Source organism: Pinus tabuliformis, chromosome 7, assembly GCF_031772625.1.
Source record: "Pinus tabuliformis cultivar Carrire ecotype Pingquan chromosome 7, CPIR1, whole genome shotgun sequence".
In the NCBI taxonomy this organism is placed as follows: domain Eukaryota; kingdom Viridiplantae; phylum Streptophyta; class Pinopsida; order Pinales; family Pinaceae; genus Pinus; species Pinus tabuliformis.
Genome location: NC_142293.1, coordinates 904,349,605 through 904,374,437, shown reverse-complemented (window position 1 = coordinate 904,374,437; position 24,833 = coordinate 904,349,605).

The window sequence follows — 24,833 nt, the reverse complement described above, 5'->3', positions numbered from 1 at the left end:
ATTCCAAATTTAATGAAATATGTGTTGAGAGGATATGACCCAGTAGTTTCCCTTCTATGACTGCGAAGACGCTCTTCTTGGGATTCAATGATATTCCATACCTTCTGCATCTTTCGAAAATCTGTCTCAAGTGATAAATATGATCCCTTCTGTGATATGAATACACAGTGATGTCATCCATGTAAACCACTATTGATCTGTTAATCAACCCTCGAAAGGCTATGTCCATAGCTCTCTGGAATGTGGCACCCGCGTTAATAAGTCCAAAAGGCATTTTACGATATGCATAGGTGCCCCATTTAGTGTTGAAGGTTGTCTTCAGCTGATCCCCACTAGATACCAACACTTGATTATATCCTGAAAACCCATCTAATAGGGACAACATTTTAGACCCAGAAACACACTGAAGGATGTGTTCCATAGAGGGGACAGGATAGTTATCCTTTTGCGATGCTTTGTTTAGGTTTCTGAAATCGATACACAACCTGATATCTCCATTTTTCTTCCTTACTGGCACGAGATTGGCTACCTAGCGGGTGTGTCTGACTGGAAAGATGATTTTAGCATCCAGCATCTTGTTTAATTATTTCTTCACCAACGGTTCTAGGCTTGGATGCATCTTGTGAAGCTTTTGTTGGTAGGGCTTAGCCTCCTTTTCTAAAGGAATCACATGTTGCATAATACTGGTGTCAAAGGTTTTTAGGTCTCCATATGTCCATGCGAAGACATCCCTATATTCTTTAAATAGCTTGACAAATGCAGCCTTTTCTTGTGGAGAGCACCCCAAGCCCAAATTAACAGTTTTTGGGTCTTCTTCAGTCCCAAGGTTGACCGTTTCATACTTCATGGATGAGCTATGCATTTTGTAGTTAGTCGGCTTCTTGAATTTATCATGCAAGTCATATAAGTGCTCCATATTAACAACTAATTTTGGAATCACATGGGGCTGATCCTTTTCCTCATCTTCCCTCTCGTTCTTAAGCCTGTCGTGTTCTTTCTCATCAATGACTGCATTCTTGAATGTCTTCTCGCAATGCAAGAACTCAAGGATTTGCTCGTCATCTTCGAACACCTGACAATTTGAGATGTTATCAGGCACAGATGTTCTGAAAATCAATTCAACATAACATTTATTCTTCTTCAATCTAAAATCAAGCAAAAGTTTAGCATCCATACTAGCCATCAGATTAGAATCTTGGTTTTGCCCTCGAGGTATGTATTTGATATTAAAGGAGTCAAAATTGTCAATTAAGCTCCATACCTCATGCTAGAAGCTTACCAGGTGTGGCGAATTGCAGTGTATCCTTTTCCTTACCTGATCCACGATTATCTGTGAGTCACCAAAAACTTTAAGATTTTTCACCTTCATATCAATGGCTTTCTTCAGGCCATGTAGCAAGCCTTCATATTCTATTGTATTGTTGGTGCATGAAAACTCCAACTGGCTAGCCATCAAATGTTGGTTCCCTCGCGGGTCAATGAGAATGCTCCCAGCACCTACACCTTCAAGGTAGTTAGAGCCATCAAAATAGAGTGTCCAAAACATAGAATCTAATGTTACATCAATTGAACTACTATCTACGAAATTAGTCATATCATCTACTATAATACAGGATAGTTCATCAATTGGATTATGGGAGGGAGCTTCCAACTGTGTGTATGTCAGAGTTTCTTCAACTGTTTTTGCATGGAATTCTCCAAAACAGGTTTTTGTAGCATAAACATTGAAACTGTAGTTCCCAAGGATGGAGTTGGTAAACATTACAGGTTCATTGGGACCATTTAGTTTCGTTACCACATACTTCATGTATCTTTCTCGATCAACTCTTAGCATATCACCTTTTCCCTTCTGAGGCAACAAGAGATGGGACCAATCAGTTGGTAAATATCCATTGAGTTTTGCTAACGAATCCCTACTAAGCAGCATTCCATAAGCCTCGGGTATATCGACTACCACTATATCAATGACTTGTGTGTAACATGGTTTAGCAGCCATTCGAATCAACACATCTTTTAGTTCCCCAATCACTTTCACATTTGTCCTATCTAATTGCATAATTCGAGTCCTAGTTTTCTCGGGTATTGCATGTAGTCTTTTGGCAACAACATAAGGCATGGTAGTGGACGAGGCACCGGAATCTACCAAGCAATTGTGTATGTTCACATTGAAGATTTCACTAACATCTTGGGGGTTTCGATTCATTTTAGACATAATGGCTTCCATAGCTAATGGTATTTGGGCTGTATTGGAGGTGTTGACAGGTCTAGACACTTACTTCCTGGTTTGGCTGCTTGGGATGGTGGGAGATTTGGAATTTCGCTCATGCATGGCTTTCAGGAGTAGATCTCTTTGCTGCGTTAATTTCAGCAAATCAAAGTATTTGATATTGGCCCTAGATTTCTTAAGATCATCCACAATATTGTAATCAATGTTATAAACAGGATAGGGCAGAGTAAACATACTAGTTTTGTTGTTCTTAGGTGGGAGTTTACCATTTGGAGTCACCTTCGTTGCAGTGGGAGCTGTGTTCTCTTTCTCTGGATGGTTTGCCACTAGGGTATTCTTGGACTGACCACTTGGTCTACCCTTCTCAACAAGAACTTTGGGAGCAGGTGCCTTCAAAGGGTGGACATCTTTCTTTGTTTGGTCTACAGGCTTCATCACACCTGCAAGTGGCCCCTTACTTCATGTGTGGATTTCATTAGTGTGGATTTCTGCCATACTATCTCCTTCGTCATCATCATTCTCATTTGTATAGAAATCCCACAGTATGTTGATATGAGATTCTTCATCCATGGGTTCTTCCACTTGGTATTCCTCCTCATTTTCTTGTTCTGGCTCTAGCTCCACTATAGGTTCTTCTTTGTTAAGGAGCGATCCAATAAGAGCCAACTCCTCCATATTTAGATTCCCTTCATTGGGTGGAGCAGGCAATGCAAGTTGACCATGACCACCTTCTGTCTTCTTGCGAAAGAAAGGTTTGAAGGGTTTTCTATTGTTATACTCTCCTCCACTCTCTCTAGAACTCCTTTTCATATCTATGACTGTGTTTTTCAATTTCTTAATGATCCGATGCAAACCTTCCACATCTGTGGTGTCCCTTTCTTTGCCCTCAGCCACTTTGTTATCATTCCCACTACTTTTCTTGGATGACTGAGAGGCTTTCTTTCCTTCAGTCGTATGATGACATGTTGTGAGACTGATCATTTCATTCTCAACTTTTATTGCTTCATCGATAGCACCTTGTAAGGTCTGTGCATTACTTCTCTTGACCCACATTGCAGTAGGGACAGGGAGAGCAGAGATGTAGAATTCCATGAGCACCTCATCAGTAGGTCTAGCGGTAGCCGGGATTCTGTTGAACAAAGTATTGAACCAGATGTTAAAATCCTTGACCCTTTCTTTGGTGTCCATTTTCAAATAGGATAGCTCTAAAACTAAGGCCGCAGGTGTTTTTTCATCACCAAACTTGTCTAGAAAAGCCTACTGAAAGGCAGCCCATGAGGTGATCGATCCTATTCTCAGGCTAAAGTACCATGTGGAGGCCACACCAATTAGAGTAAAAGGGAATAAGCAACATATCACATCCTCATCAGCTACTCCCAACATGCACATGGCTAGGAAGAAAGAATGTATGTGGTTATTAGCAGTATCTCCCGACTCGGGGTCGAATTTAGGCAATACTATTTCTGTGTTCTTGGGTAAGGGATGTTGTTGCCCAGGTGCTGCTACGGCATCCTGTACAAGCCAAGGAGGGAGTGCTCCTGGAGGAGGTGGTGGAAGCTGAGTCCCACCCGGAGGGGGAAGTAGAGGTTGATTCCCACCTGGGGGAGGAACATTAGCCATGTTATGGATATGGAGGTTCTGGTTGAGGGTTTTTGTTATGAAACCAGCTCAAGAAAAGATAGAAAAGATAAATCAACGCCTTAGAATTTAGCCTCTTCGAGGGGGCAACCTCCTTTACATTACATAAATGAAGAATTCTTGGATGATACAAATGAAAAAACCTCCTTTCTATATATAGGAGTCTAAGGAGTCACAATATAATCCAGCCGACCTAACAATAATAATATAAAGCCACAAAAATAACAATAGAGGGGTTCTATGGGGCACAGTAATAACAATATGGGAGCAATAGGGGCACAACAATATTAATAAGGGGTATAACTACAATAGTAATGGGGTAATCACTAGTATTATAGGGACCCAACATGCCCCTCTCCTTCAAAAAAGTGTTGTCCTCAACGCTTGAGTAGTTCTGGATACTTATGCATAAAATTCTCATCCTCCCATGTGGAATCTTCAGCGGATAAGTTCTTCCACTCGATAAGATACTCTGAAATTGAACGATTTCGTAGCTGTCGAGTTCTTGTTTCTGTGACTGCTTCCAGTTCCAATATAATTTTTCCTTCCTCGTCAAGTTTTGGGAATATTGTTTGAACTGGGAGCTTGTCGCTTATAACCTTCTTTAAACATGAAACATGGAAAACTGGGTGCAATCGAGAAGCTGCAGGAAGCTCCAATTTGTATGCCATAGTACCAATATTTTGCAACACCTTGTACAAACCATAATACTTTGGTGATAATTTATTATCCTTCTTAGCTTGCTTGAGGGACATTTTCTTATATGGTTGTAGTCGTAGGAATACCCAATCACCTACATCAAAACTTCTTTCACTGCGATGTTGATCTACCTGTTGTTTCATTCTATTCTGTGCCAACACGAGGTTATCCTTTAAGAGTTGGAGGACATGTTGTTGATGTTCGATGTGATGTTCCACTGCCTGAACCTTAGAATTTTCTCTTAAATATGATGTGATGGATGGTGGTTGATACCCATAAAGTGCCATAAATGGGGTCATTTTTTTTGTTGTATGGAAGGAAGTGTTATACCACCATTCAGCCAGAGGCAACCATTTGACCCATTGTGTATGTTTATCAGATACAAAGCAACGAAGAAATCCTTCTAAACATTTGTTTACTATCTCAGTTTGCCCATCAGATTGAGGATGATAAGATGAGCTATGAGCTAACTGAGTACCAAGACAAGAAAATAATTATGTCCAAAAATTTCCAATGAAAATGGGATATCTGTCACTTACAATCATCTTTGGGTTTCCATGTAGCTTTTGAATTGTTTCCATAAATGCTGTAGAAACTGTACTGGCTTTAAATGGATGTGATAATGCATAAAAGTGTGCATACTTGGTAAGTCTGTCAACTACCACCATGATGACACTCTTTCCCTCAGACTTGGGTAAACCTGTGATAAAATCCATTGAAACCTCCTCCCAACGTTGGCTTGGAATGGATAAAGGTTGTAATAGACCCGGTGTCTTAATTGTTTCAACTTTATTTTTTTGGCAAACCAAACATTCAGCCACAAACTTTTGAATATCTGATTTAAGGCCATCCCAAAAAAATTCCTTCTTAACCCTATGGTAAGTTTTTAAAAATCATGAGTGCCCTCCTAAGGGAGAAGTATGCAATTCCATAAGAATCTTTTGTTTTAGCTGGGAATTCTTACAGAGGTATAAGCGATCTTTGTACCATAATGAATCATTTTGCCAGCTAAATGTACCAGATGTACTGGAATCTTGTTGTAACTTTTGAATAAGTGCCCACACTTCTTCGTCATTATTCCATTCCTCCCTTGCTTCGTTTATCCAATCTAGTTGGGTAATAGAAATGGCGCACAACAATGCTTCCACATCCTCATCCTTTCTCGAGAGTGCATCTGCCACCACATTTTGCTTCCCTTTTTTGTAGATGATTTCAAAGTCATAACCCAACATCTTTGTGACCCACTTTTGTTGCTCTTCAGAGGATAATCTTTGTTGTAAAAAGTATTTAAGGCTATCATGATCCGTTTTTACCTTGAAGTGTCTACCCATTAGGTAGGGTCGCCATGTCTTAAGTGCATGGAGTATTGCCAACATTTCCTTCTCATAAATAGCTTTGCTTAAAAACTTTCCCTTGATTAGATGACTTTCAAAAGCAATGGGTCTTTCATCTTGCATTATAACAGCACCAATTCCATTTCCTGAAGCATCACATTCCACAATAAAGGTTTTTGTGAAGTCCGATGTAGCTAAGACCGGTGCTTGGCACATTGCCTTTTTAAGATGTTCAAAGGCCTTTGTTGCTTCCGGAGTCCATGAAAATGCATCTTTCTTCAATAATGTTGTTAGAGGTGTTGCTATTCTCCCATAATTCTTAACAAACTTGCGATAATACCCTTTCAACCTGAGAAATCCTCGCAGATGCTTTATGGATGTGGGGGTTTTCCATTCCTTAATGGCTTTAATTTTGCTAGGGTCTACCTTAACTCCTTCATGAGATACAATATGACCCAAATATTCCACCTCCTGGACTCCAAAGAAACATTTGGATCTTTTTGCATATAATTGTTTCTCCTTCAATAGTTGTAGCACCTTGTCAACATGTTCAACATGATCCTTCCAAGACTTGTTGTAGATTAGTATATCATCAAAAAATACTAACACAAATTTTCTAAGGAATGGTTTGAAAATTGAATTCATCAAACCTTGAAATGTTGAAGGTGCATTGGTAAGGCCAAAAGGCATGACCAAAATTCATAATGACCCTCATGAGTTCTAAATGTTGCTTTCGGAATGTCTTCAGTCTTCATTCTGATTTGATGATATCCTGAACGAAGATCCAACTTGGTGAAGTAAATTGATCCATGCAATTCATCCAGTAATTCATCAATCACAGGAATGGGGAACTTATCTTTAATACTGAGCTTGTTGAGCTCCCTATAATCCGAACACATGCGCCATGATCCATCCTTCTTGTGCACCAATACTACTGGAGCAGAGAAAGAACTTTGACTCGGTTGAATTATACCAGCCTCTAGCATTTCTGCAACCATACGTTCAATTTCACTCTTTTGGACATAGGGATATCTGTATGGCCTGATGTTTGGAGGAACACTTCCTGGAATCAGATGAATAACATGATCATGATCACGCATAGGTGGGAGACCTTTGGGAGTCTCAAATACCTTGGAATGATTGTCCAGGACTTTTTGGAGATCTGGAGAAATAGATGATTCCGATGTGGAAACATCTAGCGAGCATAATTGTGCAATCACACCTCTTTGCTCCTTTTTTAGAAGCTTTGGCATACTATTAGAGCTGATTATCTTTCCTGGTTTCCCTACAATACCCCTTAATTCAACTTCCTTTCCTTCCATAGAAAATTTGATGAAAAGTTCTTGAAAATTAAAAGCTATTGTACCCAGGGATTGTAGCGATTGGACTCCTAGTACAACATCAGCACCTCCCATTGGAATGGAAAGCATTGGGCTAGTCAATACATATTCTCCCATGGATAGCTTGATATTATGGCACTTTCCAGAGCAATTTATTGTTCCTCCATTTGCAATCATCACTTGACACTCTGGTGCTGGATATAGGAAGCAATTCAATTCTTTTGCTACCTTACAATGAATAAAATTGTGGGTGCTTCCTGAATCAATCAACACTATTACCTTTTTCTTCTTGATTTGTCCTTCTATCTTAATGGTTTGAGGAGTGGTAATTCCCGCCAATGCATTACAAGATATGGTCGGATTTATTTTTTCTTCATCTAGGCTTTGTTCCTGGAGTATATCCTCTTCTTTTGACCTTTCTTGCTCCTTTTCTTCTTCCTCTTCACAAACTATGTAGAATAATTTCTTCTCAACACACTTATGACCTTTAGTGTATTTGCTATCACAACTGTAACAAAGCCCTTTTGCTCTTTTTTCTTCCAATTGTTGTGGTGTCAACCTTATAGGTTGTGGAATACTAGGGGCAACAACACTTCCGTCTTTATAGTTGTGAGTGGTATGCTTCCTGGTTGCCATAATTTTGCTTTCCATTTTTCTTGCTAACCTGAATGCCTTCTCTAATGAATCAGGTTCCCAAAGGCGAACATCATGTTGGATATTATCCTTAAAGACCCTATGAACACATCAATCCTATGCTCCTCTGGAATATCTCTTACCCTTATGTTCAATTTTTGGAACTCCTCAATATGCTCCATTATTGAACCCTTTTGTTTGAGACTTATCAATTGGCTATAAAAAGTGTTGTTTTTTGTATCCTCATAATGTGCTATCAATTCTTCCGTAAAAATTGCCCAAGTGATAAATGGTTTATGACAGCAAAGCCATTGATACCATACAAACTGATTTGGTTCCAAATACAAAGTTGTCATACGTACCTTTTGTGTGTTTTGCACATTATTGAGATCGAAGAATTGCTCCATCTATAATATCCATGTGGCAGGATCCTTGCCATCAAACTTCCTCATATCGATTTTTGGAATATGGTGAGTCTTCGATCCAACATTAGCATCTATGAATCATGATTAACATTTCTTTTGTTCTCATCATGAGTTTCCTTTAGTACCCTTTCACCCTTAGGGACCATTTCTTGTAGCAACTTATTCATATTTACCTTCAATTCGTCCATGTCTGTCTTCAAATCTATCTGCAAATCATCCATCTTAGCTTCCACGTCAATCATCTTAGCTTCTACGTCGTTCTTTAAACATTCCATCTTAGCTTCTACACCTTTCTTTAAACCATCCATCTTAGCTTCTACATCTTTCTTTAAACCATCCATCTTAGATTCTGTTCCTTTTTGTGCAAGGGACATTTGTTGCACTTGGTCTTGTAATTTTGATATATCATGTTGCATTTCTTCCTCTTCTTCATGAGTCATGCTAGAGCTTTCAGGTTCCCTACTACGTGTTTGCATTTTCTTTCCTCAGGGAATCAGTTACCGATAATAATTCTCTACTATGCCCTTTGAATTCCTTCAAAATAAATTTTCAAACCAAGCTTAAGCAAAAATTTAAGAAAATATACACACCTTTTTTCACTTTGTAGGAGCTCGATATTGCCTCTGATGTATCTCTGTACTTTCCAATCATCTAGTTATGAATTTGTGAGTTGTAGTAGCCCTCTGTGTCCTCTTTCCAATGCCACAAGTCTGACCCAAATTGGATCCTCCAAGGAAGAGTTATGTGAAATCTCCCACAGTGACTTGCTTATAGACTAGTTCAGTAGAGCGAACTTGTACGACGTGCCACGAGTCACTATTTCGACCTTTGGATCTGAAATATGCATACAAGAAACTAAAGTCCATCCTCTTTCTGTACCTTCTTACTAAATTTCAATCTGATCCCCAGAGAGAAAGTTATGACGATTTTCCCCAGGTCACCTGTTTTGAATGTAATTCAGGAGTCTACAAAAAGACCAACTTCCTCAGATTATATCTCCGCAAATATCGCGCGAAAAGCTCTGAAATTCGGAACCAAGGTTCAGTGTAATTTCTTCTCAAATGGGTTCTTTTTGCGACTTTTGAAACATCATAGAAAAAAATTTATAGCGAACATGCCACGATGACCTATTTGGAGCAGCGAAACCCTAGAATCCAAAGCTCTGATACGAAATGTTATGAAAACAGCTCAAGAAAAGATAGAAAAGATAGATCAACGCCTTAGAATTTAGCCTCTTCGAGGGGGCAACCTCCTTTACATTACATAAATGAAGAATTCTTGGATGATACAAATGACAAAACCTCCTTTCCATATATAGGAGTCTAAGGAGTCACAATATAATCCAGCCGACCTAACAATAATAATATAAAGCCACAAAAATAACAATAGAGGGATTCTATGGGGCACAGTAATAACAATATGGGGGAAATATGGGCACAAAAATATTAATAAGGGGTATAACTACAATAGTAATGGGGTAATCACTAGTATTATAGGGACCCAACAGTTTCTTCATTAGGATTTTCCAAATCAGGCTAGGGATTGCCTTTAGAAGGGGAATCTTCAGGAATTTCTTCCCAAGGAGAGTCGATACTTTGCAAAGAATCAAGCACAATATCTTCAAGAGAAGGGGCTGCAGATGTCTCTTCGTTTATGTGATAGACCCTTGGCTTTCTTTTTGCTGTCGGAGGTAAAGACTGAAAGATAGGGAGCTGGGATAGGGAATGAGCGTAAGCCTGAGTAAGTCTTCTGACTGGTTGTTCCTGAGTGACAGGGTACTCCCACAGTCTCTCTTCCTTGGGTGACCCAGAAACAGGACTTAGAGGGGTCTCTGTTTCCTCGAAATGAGGCTCTTTCAAATGGGTGGAGTGGTCTTTTCAGCCTCTACGATCCATACATTAATCCTTTTGAATCCATGCGTGGCACTTATAGATGAAATCTTGAAAAGCTGTGGATGGCGGTTCAGGCCCTCCTTCTAGCGCCAATTTGTTGACATGGTGAATTTTTGCTATACCAACAAGGGGAACTAACCCGATCACAAGCCCCAATTAGGCCTGCTTTCGTTTGGAATGGCTAGTTCCAACGGGTTTTAAGGGACCCTGTAAACTGTTAAATGCGTTGAAAGATTGCTTCTAGGAAGAAGACTTCAATTAAATCAACAAAATAAAACAGCTAACCTATATGTATCAAATCCTATCTAAGCTACTTCTAACTACTCTAGTCTATGTCCTAACTATCCTAACCTATCCTGCAGGAGCAAAACAAAGGAGGTTAAACATCATATATAAATCCCAAGTCCAAATGAATCAATTACTGGTCCACTTAAGAACAAGGTTGTATTAAATCCTAATCGCAATACAATTACTTATACAAGAATATACATTCCTATCCATACAAATAACACTTGCAACTAATGTTTAACAAAGTCTGGAATCAGCAACCTTTCATGAATTATCAATGCTATTGAATTACATTCAAATAACCAAGAACAACCATGAACTACTAGTTATCAATATGCATAAAGCAAATCACATTTGTCTTTATACCAGCAACAACACACTGATTCTAAACATATCAGAGAAAAGGGAAACAAATTTGAAACAACCGGCTCCTTTTTGAACCAAACAGTCCTCTTTATTCACAATAAATCAAAGTTGTTTTCCTCCAAACAAAAAGCCCTCCTCTTCAATCTAGAGGTAATATTTATGCCTCCACCTTGACCCTTCATATTCCCCCATTCTTTTCAACATACCAATCTGAATACACAAGTGTAGAGTCGTCGGTGTCACTGCTGACAGGTAAAAGATGTTTGCTGTCACTGGAGCGCTTCATCTCCTGGGGAAATGAATAGATGTTGATCAAAAGAGGATGTCTGTGTATCATCTCTTCATGATGAAACGTGGGACAACCTCTCTTTCGGGACATACAGGCGACATGTGGAAACCGATTGAGGATGCCAAAGGCTACCTCTTTAAATGGAACACATCCACTCATACATCTTTCATCTAGAGCCATACTTGATGCCTATGCACCTGTCCTCCGACCTCACTTGCCTTCTCTCGTTCTTCACCTGCAGATATAACTGACATTAATCATACTCATACAAAATATGATAAAAATGCATAAAAACACCAATCTTGCATTCATGAATCGTTTATAACATCAAGAGTAACAATCATGAGAGAATCGGCCCTTGGTCTTTAATCCATACATTGATTCAGTCCCACGGGTGAAAACTTGGTTTACATTGAAAATCATCGCAAAACCCCACATCCAACCATACAACCAGACTTCAAATTTATACACCTGGGCCTATAGTTCCCATCGGGTCCGCCATATCGCATCGCAATGCTTCAATGGGCTTTCCCTTTAAATACCGAAACTCAATACTTTTCGAAAAAACACAGGAGAATATGGGAAAACCCGCGTCTAGCCTTACAGCCGGACTTGAAATATTATATGCCTGGGCCGATAATTATCGGCGGGTCCGGAATACCACAGCACGCCTTGTATAAAGTTCTTGGGTTCCACCGATGCGATATGTGATTGGGGCTCCGAACCCGATAATATATATATCGTGGTTAATAAAGCCATCGGGTCCAGAGTATAGGGGAGCACCATATATATATAAGCCCTGGGACCCCACCGATTGTGATATGCGATATGGTCCCGAACCCGACGTGTATATATATATATATGTGTTAATACCGTTGGTAGGTCCATAATAATAGGCTTGCCTTTGAAAACTGGGACTTCAATGTTTTTTCGAAAAACAAAAGAATATATGGGAAAACCATGTCCGGCCATAAGGCCGGACTTGAAATACTATACGCCCCAGTTCATAATAATCGGCGGGTCCGGTAAACAGTGGTGTGCCTTATATAAAAGCTTTGGATCGGGCCGATTGCGATATTGCGATGGGCTCGTGGTTAATAAAGCCATTGGGTCCGTTATATAATAGCACGTTATATATATATATATATAAGCCCTAGCCATGGCCGATAGCGATAAACGATGGGGCTCTGAACCCGAAATACATGCATTTTGGTTAATAAAACCGTCGGGTCCAGAAGCCATGTATGTGTTACATTTCAATGTTGATTGCGATAGGCGAAAAGGGGGGTTTATGCATGATTTTGAGCATTTCCACTATAAAGAGCTATGACGGGAATAATGATGTGATGGAAGGTTTTGTGGGTCAAATAAATCCTGATGGGCATATGAAAGAAAGGCTTAAAAAATGTTATAGGTGAACCATGCGAGCAATTTATTAAGGGGCTTTAACCATTTTTGAATTGAATATTTGGCTCCCCAGAGCTAAATCCCTCGGGTAAAGCAGATCATTCGGAGAGATGCAAGATCAACTTCTAGGGGACCCATCCAAAATTGTTACCCATGCAAGATTTGATAGGGTGGTGGTTGTGGCCACAACACTTTGATAATGATTAAGGAAACTTTACATCCTCTAGCCCTCGAGGCATCTTACAATTGTAAGTTTATAAACTTTGATGTTGTTGTACTTACATCTATATGGAAAACAGTGATCTTATCATATCACAGATTTCTTGATTTTCAATGGCCAAGGAATCAAATACCCCTATTTGGTTTGAGCTTGTGTTAGTTTCCAAATCAGTTAGAGTCAGAAATATTGTAAAATATGTGAGTAATGAGTAATTTTATGTATTGTACATCCTATGTCGTTAAGGTTGTTTCATCCCCTCTATTTTCCATATGTGCTTTATGCAAATTTGCATCTTCAAGGAAATATTTAGTATGACCTACCTCATTGCTTGAATTGTTGTGCAGGTCAGTTTTATTTCACCCAACGAGTCTGAACTTATTGTTATAGAAAATTCAATATCTTCTTTACATTTATCTCAATCTCTTCAAACCTTTCAGAATGATGGAAATAAAATGAATGTTGAAGCAACTTATGAAATTTTCAAACCATCCATCAGTATACTGTTAGATGAGGGTGTTAAGTTTCTTGTTTTGACACTTGGAGCCTCTAGTGTGTTTCTGTGTTTTAAAGAGATATATAGTTTAACAGTGATTCCTATAAATGGTTCTAAAAGAGATCATCTTGAAAATGGTCGAACAGGTAGTGCGCAATTGGCTCTGTCAACTGTTGAGAAGCCAAAGTTCTCAAATGATTGCCATGTCAGATACTATGAATCTAGGAAGAAAATTCTCCACTTCAATTGCTTACATTTTCCAACTTTGCTTGTATCACTTTTTTGCCTAGCAAGTGCATATGATTGCTTTGTGGGTGGTACCCTTACAACTCTTTATGGTGAAAATGGCATAATAAAAATTATGGCTTTTGTAGTATGGACTAGTAAACCTTCCCTACTCTTTGTGGCTTGTCTTAAAGGAATTTTGAATAATAATTCCAAGTGAGGTTTAAACTTTAATAAGTTTGGAAAATATTCAATGTTATTGTTTCTTTTTTTATTATGATATGGAGTGGTAACAGTCTTCAAAAGGCCTTGGTGATACACAACCTTAGCTTTGTTGATTGGAACTGATTGCTTACTAGTTAATAAGGAGAAGATTATTGCTCAACATTGGAAATATAGTGTTGCATCCAATCAACTACCAATTAAATTCGTGTGAATTGTTTTTGTCTGTTCATTTTGATGCTATAGTGTTATCAAAAAAAATTCAAAGTATATATCAAATAAATGTTGCTTACTTAAAGTTTGAATAAAAATATTTAATTATATAAGATTGATCATTTTTATTGGAGTTGTTATTATTAATGATGCTACTTAGTCAACTTTACCTTTTGAGATCTTTCAATAATCAGTTATAATGTCGATATGATTAGTGGTTTTACCATATCATTTCAACAAAACAAACTAAAAACTGTAAGCACAAAATTCATCTATACAAATAAGCACTGATGTGCCACCATGTGGCTCTTGTTAAGTAAAATAGTAACCTATCTTAATTATCTCAACTATTATTTTAATGTTAATGTTTTAAATTAAACTATTGTACAAATAGTTTGTATTCATGTATTCATATTGGTATAAGTTACATTTAAGATATACTTTATAAATTAATAAGTTTCATACATGGTATACACATAAAATACAATCACAAGCAGTGAACTAGAAATTAATAAGTTTCCTATCATGATATCATAAAATGACAAGCAGAGAAATAGAAATTGGAATGAACAGAGAATATGTAATAACAACTTATCAATCTTTTTTGCATCTAAATTGAAAAAATGAGTAAATACTAACCCCATTCTCCAACCTATGTAATAGTTCTCAGTTACAAGAGTTTTCTATTATCATTTACCAGAGTTTTCAATGGCCCCATCCTACTATATTCAAGTCAGCCTAAGTTAATAAATTGTTGCAGTTTCATAAACGATTTACTTGACAATGTGTGAATCCTAATGGAAACAATTTATTTAACCATGAAGTGATTAATTTATTTAACCATGAAGTGATTAAAGTTTCAATGACTTTAGACCATTTCCTATACTGTAGGAATATTAAATTTAGGTTTTAAATTGCTCTGTAAACGAATAAAATAAAAAGCTTCCTCTAATTCTCCTCTTCCGTAGAATGTTAGTTGGATGGCAATAATCAACTATGAATAAGTTGTGAATTATAATATGTCATCTTTCACTCAATGAAAGAGAAATTAAAAATAATTATGTATTATAATAAGTTGAGTGATAAAAAAGGCTTTATAATTTTAATATGTTTAATATAAAATAAATAAATTATACATTTAACATAAAAATAAAAATAACTTTAACTAGAATCATTCATTAACTCGGTGTTAAAGAATATGAGGTCAACAATTTTGAGACAAACTTTAAAGGATATGAGGTCAACAATTCTAAGGCAAACTTAATTTAATAATGAGGATTTTCTTAAATGTTATTACAATTAACTCTAGTTGAGTAATTGTTAAAATATTTAAAACTTTGGGTTAATGGAAATTAAAATAATTACATATTTTTAATTAATAGATATATTTATATTTAGATAGATTTTTAAATGAGCGATTAACAATTTTTTTTTAAATACTTAATTAGGTTATTTATTAATTTATATATATATATATATATATTTTGGTAAAATGATGGTAACTGAGAAATAATAAATTTATAGAAAATTATATATATATTATGGTTAGAATTATTTAAGATTATAGGGTTGGCAAGAGCGAGAGGGGTTATCATTCGCCTCGATGATTAAATGAAATTTAAATTTGCATGGAGTTTGGTATAGTGATCAATAATCAAGTGAAATATTTAGTTTTATGGCAAGGACTTGAGTTAGAAATAACAAGGTGAGTTCTAAAGATTATTGTTATTGGAGATTAAATGGTGGTGGTTAGGCAAGTAAGAAAGGCCCAGGTTGCCACCCTCGTGAAAATTTTGTTCCCCTCCTATGCATTACCTTTCAAATTCATCAATTTGAAAAGAGAGAATTTTTCCATGTATACAAGCATATGAATCAACTGGCTGACTTAGAGGAAAATCGCAGAGCCAATTTAAACCAAGGTCTAATGGATATGGGAAATGGAGTTGTGATCCATGTTTTCTTGCCATGAATCAAAGGCTATATGGATATGATCACCTCCAATACCGGTGGGGAGGAAGATGGGTGAATTTCTTAAGGTGTTGACAAGAAATAATGTTGATGATGCACTTTCAATAGCCCGACGATTCTTGGAAAGATGTGAATGGATGGATAATGGAAACCAAGTGGTGATGAGACACGATAACAACTAGAGTCATGTGGGATCGGGAAGGAGAGGCTATTAAATCATTGTAGAGGATAATAAAGTTCCGCAGAGTCATTTATTGTGACATTCCTCTCCGTAATAGATTTTTCTCATGTGGTGATCATATAGCAATCATCCAAGTTGATGTTATGGATGCAAAGGAAGATGAAATTAATGCCAAAGGTCTATGGCCTCAGAAGCAACAAAGGAGGTATCTTCTTTGTGTTTTAAAATTGAGGAAGAGTAGGTTGGAAGATGATATTCAATTCAAAGTTATGGTGTGGTTATAGTGCGTTGTCAGTTGTATTTGTCATTGTTGGAATCGTAGGGAAACAGTAATGGAGGCAAAAGTTCTGCATGTTCAGTGGGTTGAGGAGGCCCAATAGAGAGACAAGTAGTTCTCATGGAACAAATATTAGCAGAAATGAAGAAGTGAAACCAGAGGCAAGTGTTAGAAGAACTGGAATCAAAGGCTTAAGTGGTAACATTGGAGAAGAAATATGAGTTTTTGCAATTGAATTACAAAAATATGAAACTCATGCTAGAAAATGACATTTTTTACCTAGAAAAGAGGCTAATGGAAGTAGATAAGTGGGAGGGAAGCATGAGCGGCGAAGTTGATGTGGGAAAATCATAGGGTCAGCTGAAGAAGAGGGTGTGGCACACTCTTAATCCTGAACTATGAGAAAATGAGAATGAGGTTGAGGCGTGGAGGAAGGCATTGTAGGACAAAGCACCGACTCCCTAAAATTGTAGTTTATTTTCATATTGTCATGGACTGTAGATTTGTATTGTTGTTAGGAGTTCTTTTCTAGGTTTATAGCATTAGTATTTTCATAATATCAATAAATAGTTTAATGAGGGATAAAAATTTTGAATTTTGGTCTTTATGGGCATGTAAAATACTTAAACTATCAAGAATGTGTAAGGGTTCTAGCCCATAAACTAGATTTTGATTTAATATAAACCCTCATTTGTTTCTTTAAAATATATATATATATATATATATATATATATATATATATATATATATATTTAAGACTTAATTTAATAAAAAAATATACATATGTATTTCAAGTTAGATGGGTACATTTGATAATATAGTTATTTAGAAATAGTTTATTGGAACATGCATTAAAGTTGATATATAAATTTTATATAAATATTAGTTTTACATGAACTTTATATATATATATATATATATATATATATATATATATATATATATATATATATATATATATATATATATATATATATAGATAGATAGATATTGTGTGTGTGTGAGAGAGAGATAGAGAGATATTAATGATAATATATATCATTCATCATGATCATTAATTATATGAATGTTAACCCTGCATAAGAGTAAGATGAAGTATGCATTACTTGGAAAAAGACGTTATTAAGGTTGGTATAACAAAGATATGAAAATAATTATGCATTTGAGTATATATATGTATGTAATATGTATATACTTATAGTATTACTATGCAATCTTGTACATTATATTTAATTATTATGATTTCAATTATTGCACAAAGTTAGATAAGAAATAAATACAAATATACTTCAGATAATTTATTGTAGAATCTCAAAAAAAATCTCAAAAAAAATGTTAATTAAGCAACTTATGTGTGGGCTTGGAGCTAGTTAAAATCAATTATAAACTCAACTTAATTTTCACTAACATTGTGTTATCATCTTCATTAAGAGGCTAACTCGACGAGTCTGAATTGGAAGGGTGTTAACCTATGAAAATAATTATGTATTTGAGTATATATATGTATGTAATATTTATATACTTATAGTATTACTACGCAATCTTGTACATTAAATTTAATTATTATGATATCAATTATTGCACAAAGTTAGATAAGAAATAAATACAAATATACTTCAGATAATTTATTGTATAATCTCAAAAAAAATGTTAATTAAGCAACTTATGTGTGGGCTCGGAGCTAGTTAAAATCAATTATAAACTAAACTTAATTTTCACTAACATTGTGTTATCACCTACATTAAGAGGCTAACTCGACGAGTCTGATATGGAAAGGAGTTACACACATGAATTCATTATGACTTTTTTGTTATGCCATTTAGACTTAATAATGCAGCTTCGACATTTCAAAGCTTAGTGAATTCTATTTTCATACCATTAGAAAATTTGTGTTCATATATTTTGATGACATACTAATATATAGCAAATATTTGGAAGAGCATGTACATGTTGACAAGGTCCTAAAAGTGTTGGAAGAGAAACAATTATATGCAAATCCTTCCAAGAGTACATCTGGGATTCAAGAAGTGGAATACTTGAGTCATATTGTATCTCGTAAAGGTGTCAAAGTGCCCCTATCAAATTAAAATTATGATGGAATGGCCAATCCCCTAAAATTTGAAGAAACTTAGAGGATTCTTAGAATTGACAAGATATTACTGCAATTTTGTCAAGAATTATGGCCAAATAACAACACATCTATCAACATTATTAAATAAGGAAGCATTTTATTGGACTCAACTATTAAGAATTGAAAAAAGCGAGCCAAGACAAGAAATTTGGCGGAAAATGCTTAATGTCATTCTATTGTATTATATTGATCCTAAGATATGAATACATAATACATCAATTGAACTTCTAAATATTCTATATCTCACATGAAACTCATTAGTGGGTCATGATAACACCTCATCAAGATAAGTACTACAACTCATAGCCTCAAACATTGTGATTGCCTAGGGACTCACAGTCTAACATTCCCCCCCCCAAACCACAAGTCTAAATAACTGTACAACACATGTACCAATAACTTTTGTCATCTTCAATCTAAAAATGTTGAATTGAGCTTCGATGAATATTTTCCTGAAAAACTGCCAAAATATAAATATATGGAAGTGAACAGTTGCTATTTCTAAACATTTCCATTGAATAATTGAAATGATTATTGAGGAGACTAGTTAATATGCTAGAATTCCCAATTGTTGATTGAATGTTGATTGAAATTTGATTTATAAGACTTTTAAACTTAAAGCCTAATCTATGATGTTTCTCCTTGTCCAATGCAAGGTGAGGATTTTTCAATAGTTACATTCTAGAAGGATTCAAGCTAGGGCTTTGGATTCTTTAGGTGGTCGTTTTTCTAGTTGACCACTAAACATATTCCATGGAAACTAGTCATTTATGGTTTACCACTAACCCATTTACTTAGAATAATGTAGTGGTTTTTGAATGACCACTAACCAATCCAACTTGACAACTAACTCCACCCTTAAAGGTGTAGGAGATTTATACTTGTGCTCCCCCCTTATGGTGTGCAGGGTACCATCTTTTTCTTGAATAATTGGTTGAAAACTTTTTGCTTTGTTCATTTCTTCAGGAAGCTTTGTCTTTACTTATGTCTTGACCAAAATGTATAAATTATGTATCTTCTTTACTTCTTGATTCCATCTCCAAGGATTTGTCCATCCATAATGGATTGTTTTCTTAATCAAAAATTGCTTTCAACATCTTTTTGATAGGTGATTTCTTCCTGCATTGAAGACAAGGATGGAGATCAAAACACTAACTCTCGATGTGACCAACTCTTTGATAATGTTACCATTTTTTATTAATATTCTTAACTTATCAGTACTCTTAACTTCATTAATAAATCATGCATTCACAAACCGAATTGGTTTGGAGTAATATGGAATATAAAATCTATCATCTTTGGTGTAGCCCTATCCATACTGATTTTTGTTGAATGATATTTCTTCCCAAGGTCTGACAACCATCCTTGAAAGACCATTTTCTTATTCTTTGTCTTCTTCGCAACTACTTCTCCTATGGTTGTTACTATTATAATGTGCTTCATTCATTGACTCCATCAAGTCATCTATATCACACTGAGCATCAATCACCTATATTATATCACAAGTTTCATCAATGTTTCTTATAATATCTTTTATACAACATGTTGCATCACTCTACTTTATTAGTTCCAATGTGCCACAAATTGCATCAGTTGTTTGGATGAATTCATTTGTATCAGAAGATGAATTAGCATTTCGTATTGGGTATTTTGTATCAAAAATTGCATCAACATTCATTGTAGATGTTGCATCAATCTAATCTTGATTTTCTCTTAATTTAGTCTAAAGTGCATCAAGCAATTGATCCTTGAAGTTTATTTCTCTTTGAATATTTTTTGTAGATGCTAGTGTGTCAATCATTTTATCAATTATGGTTTGGTTTTGATGTAATTTCCACTAAAGTACTTTAATTTTATTGTGTAATTAATGGTTGTATTCTTTCAAATCTTTGATTTCCTGAGATGTAGTTTGTGTTGAAAAATATTGGGGCGGCTAGTTTTGTGATTTATCTTACTTTGATAACTACTTGTGATTTATTTTTGCTTACCTTGATCAGATTCTTTTTCTCCTTGATTATTATTTTTTCCTTTCATAAAACAACTACCAAACTATAAATAACAGTGAGACAAAAAGGACACAAGATAAAGGCGATCAACCATGGCCAAAACCTCTCCACTTGAGAGGAAAACCCACAAGGATTATTCTCTTCTTACTGAATCTTCAATTGAAGAATTCCAAAACCTATGACCCTTGATCAAGACCCTCTAAGACCAATTCAACCTTCCTTCTTTATTTTCATAGCTTTCAGCAAGAAACTTCAACCTCCCAGCAACTTCTTCAACAACTTCAAACCCCAGCAACAATTTCTACAACTTAGACCTAGTAGATTCATAGATTCGACCTTAATGTAGCTTCACAACTCCAACCTTATAGCTTCATAGCTTCGACCTATAAGCATCTTCGTAGCTTTGACCTAGAAGCAGCTTGACAGCTTCGACCTTGTAGCTTCACAGCTTCAACCTATCAACTTCATAGCTTCAACCTTGCAGCTTCACAGCTTCAACCTAGCAGCTTCACAGCTTCAGCCTAGAATCAGCTTCATAGCTTCAAGACGTTGCAGCTTCACATCTTCAACCTAGCAGCTTTAAAATTTTGACTTGCTCATAAACTGTAGAAACCCTAACACAAGAGAGAGAGAGAGAGAGGCCCAAAACTTTGATCTTTCTCTTCTTCTTCCTTTTTGTCCCTTTTACTTCTTCTATCTTAGGAGATCGAACTTACATGAGAGTGTATCCAAATGTGGTATACTTCCTTCTTATTTATAGGCTTTTGACGGGTATGAATTGCTATCTTTAGGCCAACTTGTCCCTTCATGTTGGTGGTGAGCGCCAGTATTACAGCAAGAATGCTACAACTCTTGGGCTACCATCTTTACTTTTATCAACCCGATAGTTTGTAACAAACTTGGAAGCGTCGATGCTATATGCACAAGTACTAGTTCTCACTGCAAGTTGTCACTTGGTCAGCCGGCGCAAGATCACTAGGAGCTCAAGCCAACTTCTATAGATTTCATAAGAATCTCTATGTGTGATGAAAGGAAAGAAATATTACTCTATAGATGTTATTCTAACTGCAAAAAGGAGAAAGACTGGAATGTAAAGCAAAACCTAGTAAACCCTAATTAACTAGCTAATTCTACTTTTGCCAAAAACACTATGAAAACCATGAAAGAAATGCCATTACCTACAAAAGGAGGTAAAAAACATCTAACCATGCTATTTCTAGAAGTAAATAAGCAAAAAACATATTTTTGGATTTTCATGTGTTTTTATGTGAATTTAACATACATCTAATTTATTGTGTGTGAGTGTGGCAGCGAATAGGTGGCGTTAGAGGGCATATTTGGAGCTTGGGAGGATGTAGGATGGTGTGGATTGGTCCTAGGAGGTATTAGGTGGCCTTCTGGAGGCTTTTCCCACACTCGTCCTTCAAAAGAAAGCCTACAGGAAAAACTACAGGAGGACACAGGAAAACTATAGGAGGAAAACAGGGAAACTACAGGAGGCCTACAGGAGGAGGCCAAGAGCAATTTTCATTGTTTTGAGGGTGTGAGAGTGGGTGGAAAAGGTGGATGAAGGTTGGAATGAGGTTTTAGGGCGCCTAAGGTCTACCATGAATCACCAGGAGAGAGAAAGATGATTGGGTTTTCTCAAGGAGAGAGGAAGAAGTTCTATGAAAAATGAAGGAAACTAGGGTAGAATTGAGGTGAGGTTTGGGAGACCTATAGGGCATGGATCAGATGGAGGGTGTGATTTCTGGTAAGTTGGCCTACTGTTGGAAGAGATCTGTTGCATAGAAACTAACATTCAACCAAGAAAATCAAGCAACCAATGAAATGAGTGCATATTAGGAAAAACAAAGTTTTGCATTAAAATGGCCTAAACTATGATGTATAGAAGGAAATGCTGGGAAATGTTGTAAGAAAGGAAAGCATGAAAAAGGACTATTGCAAATAAGGAAGTGAACATGATAAAGAATATCTAAAGTAAAGAAAAACTGGACTATCAACCTACTAGAGAGCTGCAAACACTAGAAGTCCTAGGAATCAGGAAAATCTGTGTTTTTGGGGCAGCAAGAGAGTATTTGCCTCAAATCATGGTCCCAGAGAGAGGAAGAGAGTCCAAGGCACTATTGCTAGCCTTTTGAATCTTCTATGATCACTATTTAACCTGCTACAGAAAGCACAAACGGAAGCAAGCTACTAAATCATCAAAAGCAACCTATACTTAACCATAAGAGAAATACATCTAATAGCAAACTAATATACAAACTGAAGTAAATCATACAAATACAAGTAAAGACAAGCTTGGCTGCTTGGATTGGGCCCTAACCCAAGAGATTCAGCCCTTTGAGGTAACTCAGTGCTAGCTCAAAAAGGACTCCATCTTCATTATCAAAAAATAGCAATATTACATAAAACCGTCATAAAATAGTAAGCTCGACATTTGAGCAGAGTTTACACAAGAAAAAAAAAAAGTTAACCCTAGTGAGGCCATAGGCCTCTCTACTTATACATCTGAAGCTACCAACAACTTCCTTAAAATCAGGGAGGCTTGGCTCCCAGAACTCGAGATAACTATCAATCATCTTCCACTTGCTCGGTTGCCTTCTAGTGCATGATTCAGCTACTTGTACTCTGAACTGAATGAAGAGGAATTCGAAGTGAGGAGTAATAAATGAGGGGGACTCCATCCTATAAGTCCTCTCCTCTGTCTACTTCAATTTATTGCTGCAGTTTTACCACTAGATCCTTGACTTTGACCTCTAAATCCATCAATAATCTGCATTAAATACATGTTAGACGACATGGCATAATAACTAACTCAACTCACCCTATAAGCATAAATATAATCAGAAAATCATACAATAAGCTAAGAGAATGGTTGATTTGATTAGGTTAGGAGGTAAAATGAGCCCATATAATTACCCATATATGAGGCTCATCATCACCCCCCTGCTGAAGGTGTTTCTCATCCTCTGAGCAACCTAGTCAATCTCTTGTTCTTTCATGGCCCTAGTGGCCTCCCTAGCATTCCAGGCTTCTGATGTGGTCTGCTCATGTTCTCCATAAAATCATGCCTCTTTATCTATGTCCTTCCACTGCTCCTTCTCTTCTTCTTCTCTTCTGCCTTCCATCATGCTTAATATGAGTGGAGAACTTAGTTTGCGGCCAATCCAGTTGACCTTCAGTCTTTGCATGGAGCACTTGTACAATGGCACTCTTTTCAATGCCTCCTTCAGCCTCATGGGGGAATGGTATTCTCTGATCTGCAAGCTATGGGGTAGGGTGTTCCATCTTCTCAGGCATGCATTCTCACAGTCATCTCCAAGTAGCCTAAGCATATCTTCAAAGTGTGCAATGGCTTGTTCCTAATTGGCTAGATATTTAGGGGAAATCTAAGGGTCATTGGCAAGCAGGTTGTGTGTGCTGATGAGTGCCATAGGATCTAATGGCTCAGCTCTTATCATCAATGATTCATTCTACTCTTTTATTAACAATCTTTTCATTTCTGCTGCCCTCAATTCTTCATGGTTCATCCATGACGCCATCGCCATTAATTTCAGATCCCCTAGCTTGGTATTAGGGTCCCACACATTCAGGTCTGTGAGGGGCATGTTGTGTAGATAGAACTCTGCCATCTTTTCTTTGTCCTCGGAGGTGCTTTGGTCACACAAATCCATGAACTGCCTGTAGTCTTGGAAAGGCATTATGCCTCTTTGTGCCAAAGTTTTTATTTGGAATTGAAGCCATTGATCCTTTAGATAGAGGCCATAAGATTTGGCTGGTGTTCTACATTGTAATGCTTCTATGGATAAGCTAGCCATGTATGCCAAATGAGTCTCTTTCTCCTACAGCTACCTCCTTAGTAATTCATTCTCATTCTCAAGGTGGCTTCTTGTAATGGCTTCTCTGTCTCTAAGAGCACTCAATTCCCTGCCCATTTCCCTGAGTTTGTCTTCCATGTGGCCAATATCCTCAACTCCTTTGGACTTGGCTATCTACATCCACCTATGCGTTCTCACTCTCTCTTTTTCTAATTCGAAAAACAGTGGAATTGCAAATTTCTGTGGGATTATCTTGCCTCCCTCAAGTAGTCTGTAATAGGAGTCAAGATTAGGTTGGGGGTTAGGTTCTTATAGCTCTTGTGCTTCCTCTTTCACCTCTGGCTGTCCTCCTATATTTAACTCAAGTTTTTGTGTCTCTTGTAGTTTGGACAGGGTCTCCTGTAGGACTGTTTTATCCTCCTATATGTAAGGTCCTATATCTTCCAATATATATATATATATATATATATATATATATATATATATATATATATATATATATATATATTGATAAATCACAGCAGAATACAACCAGAAA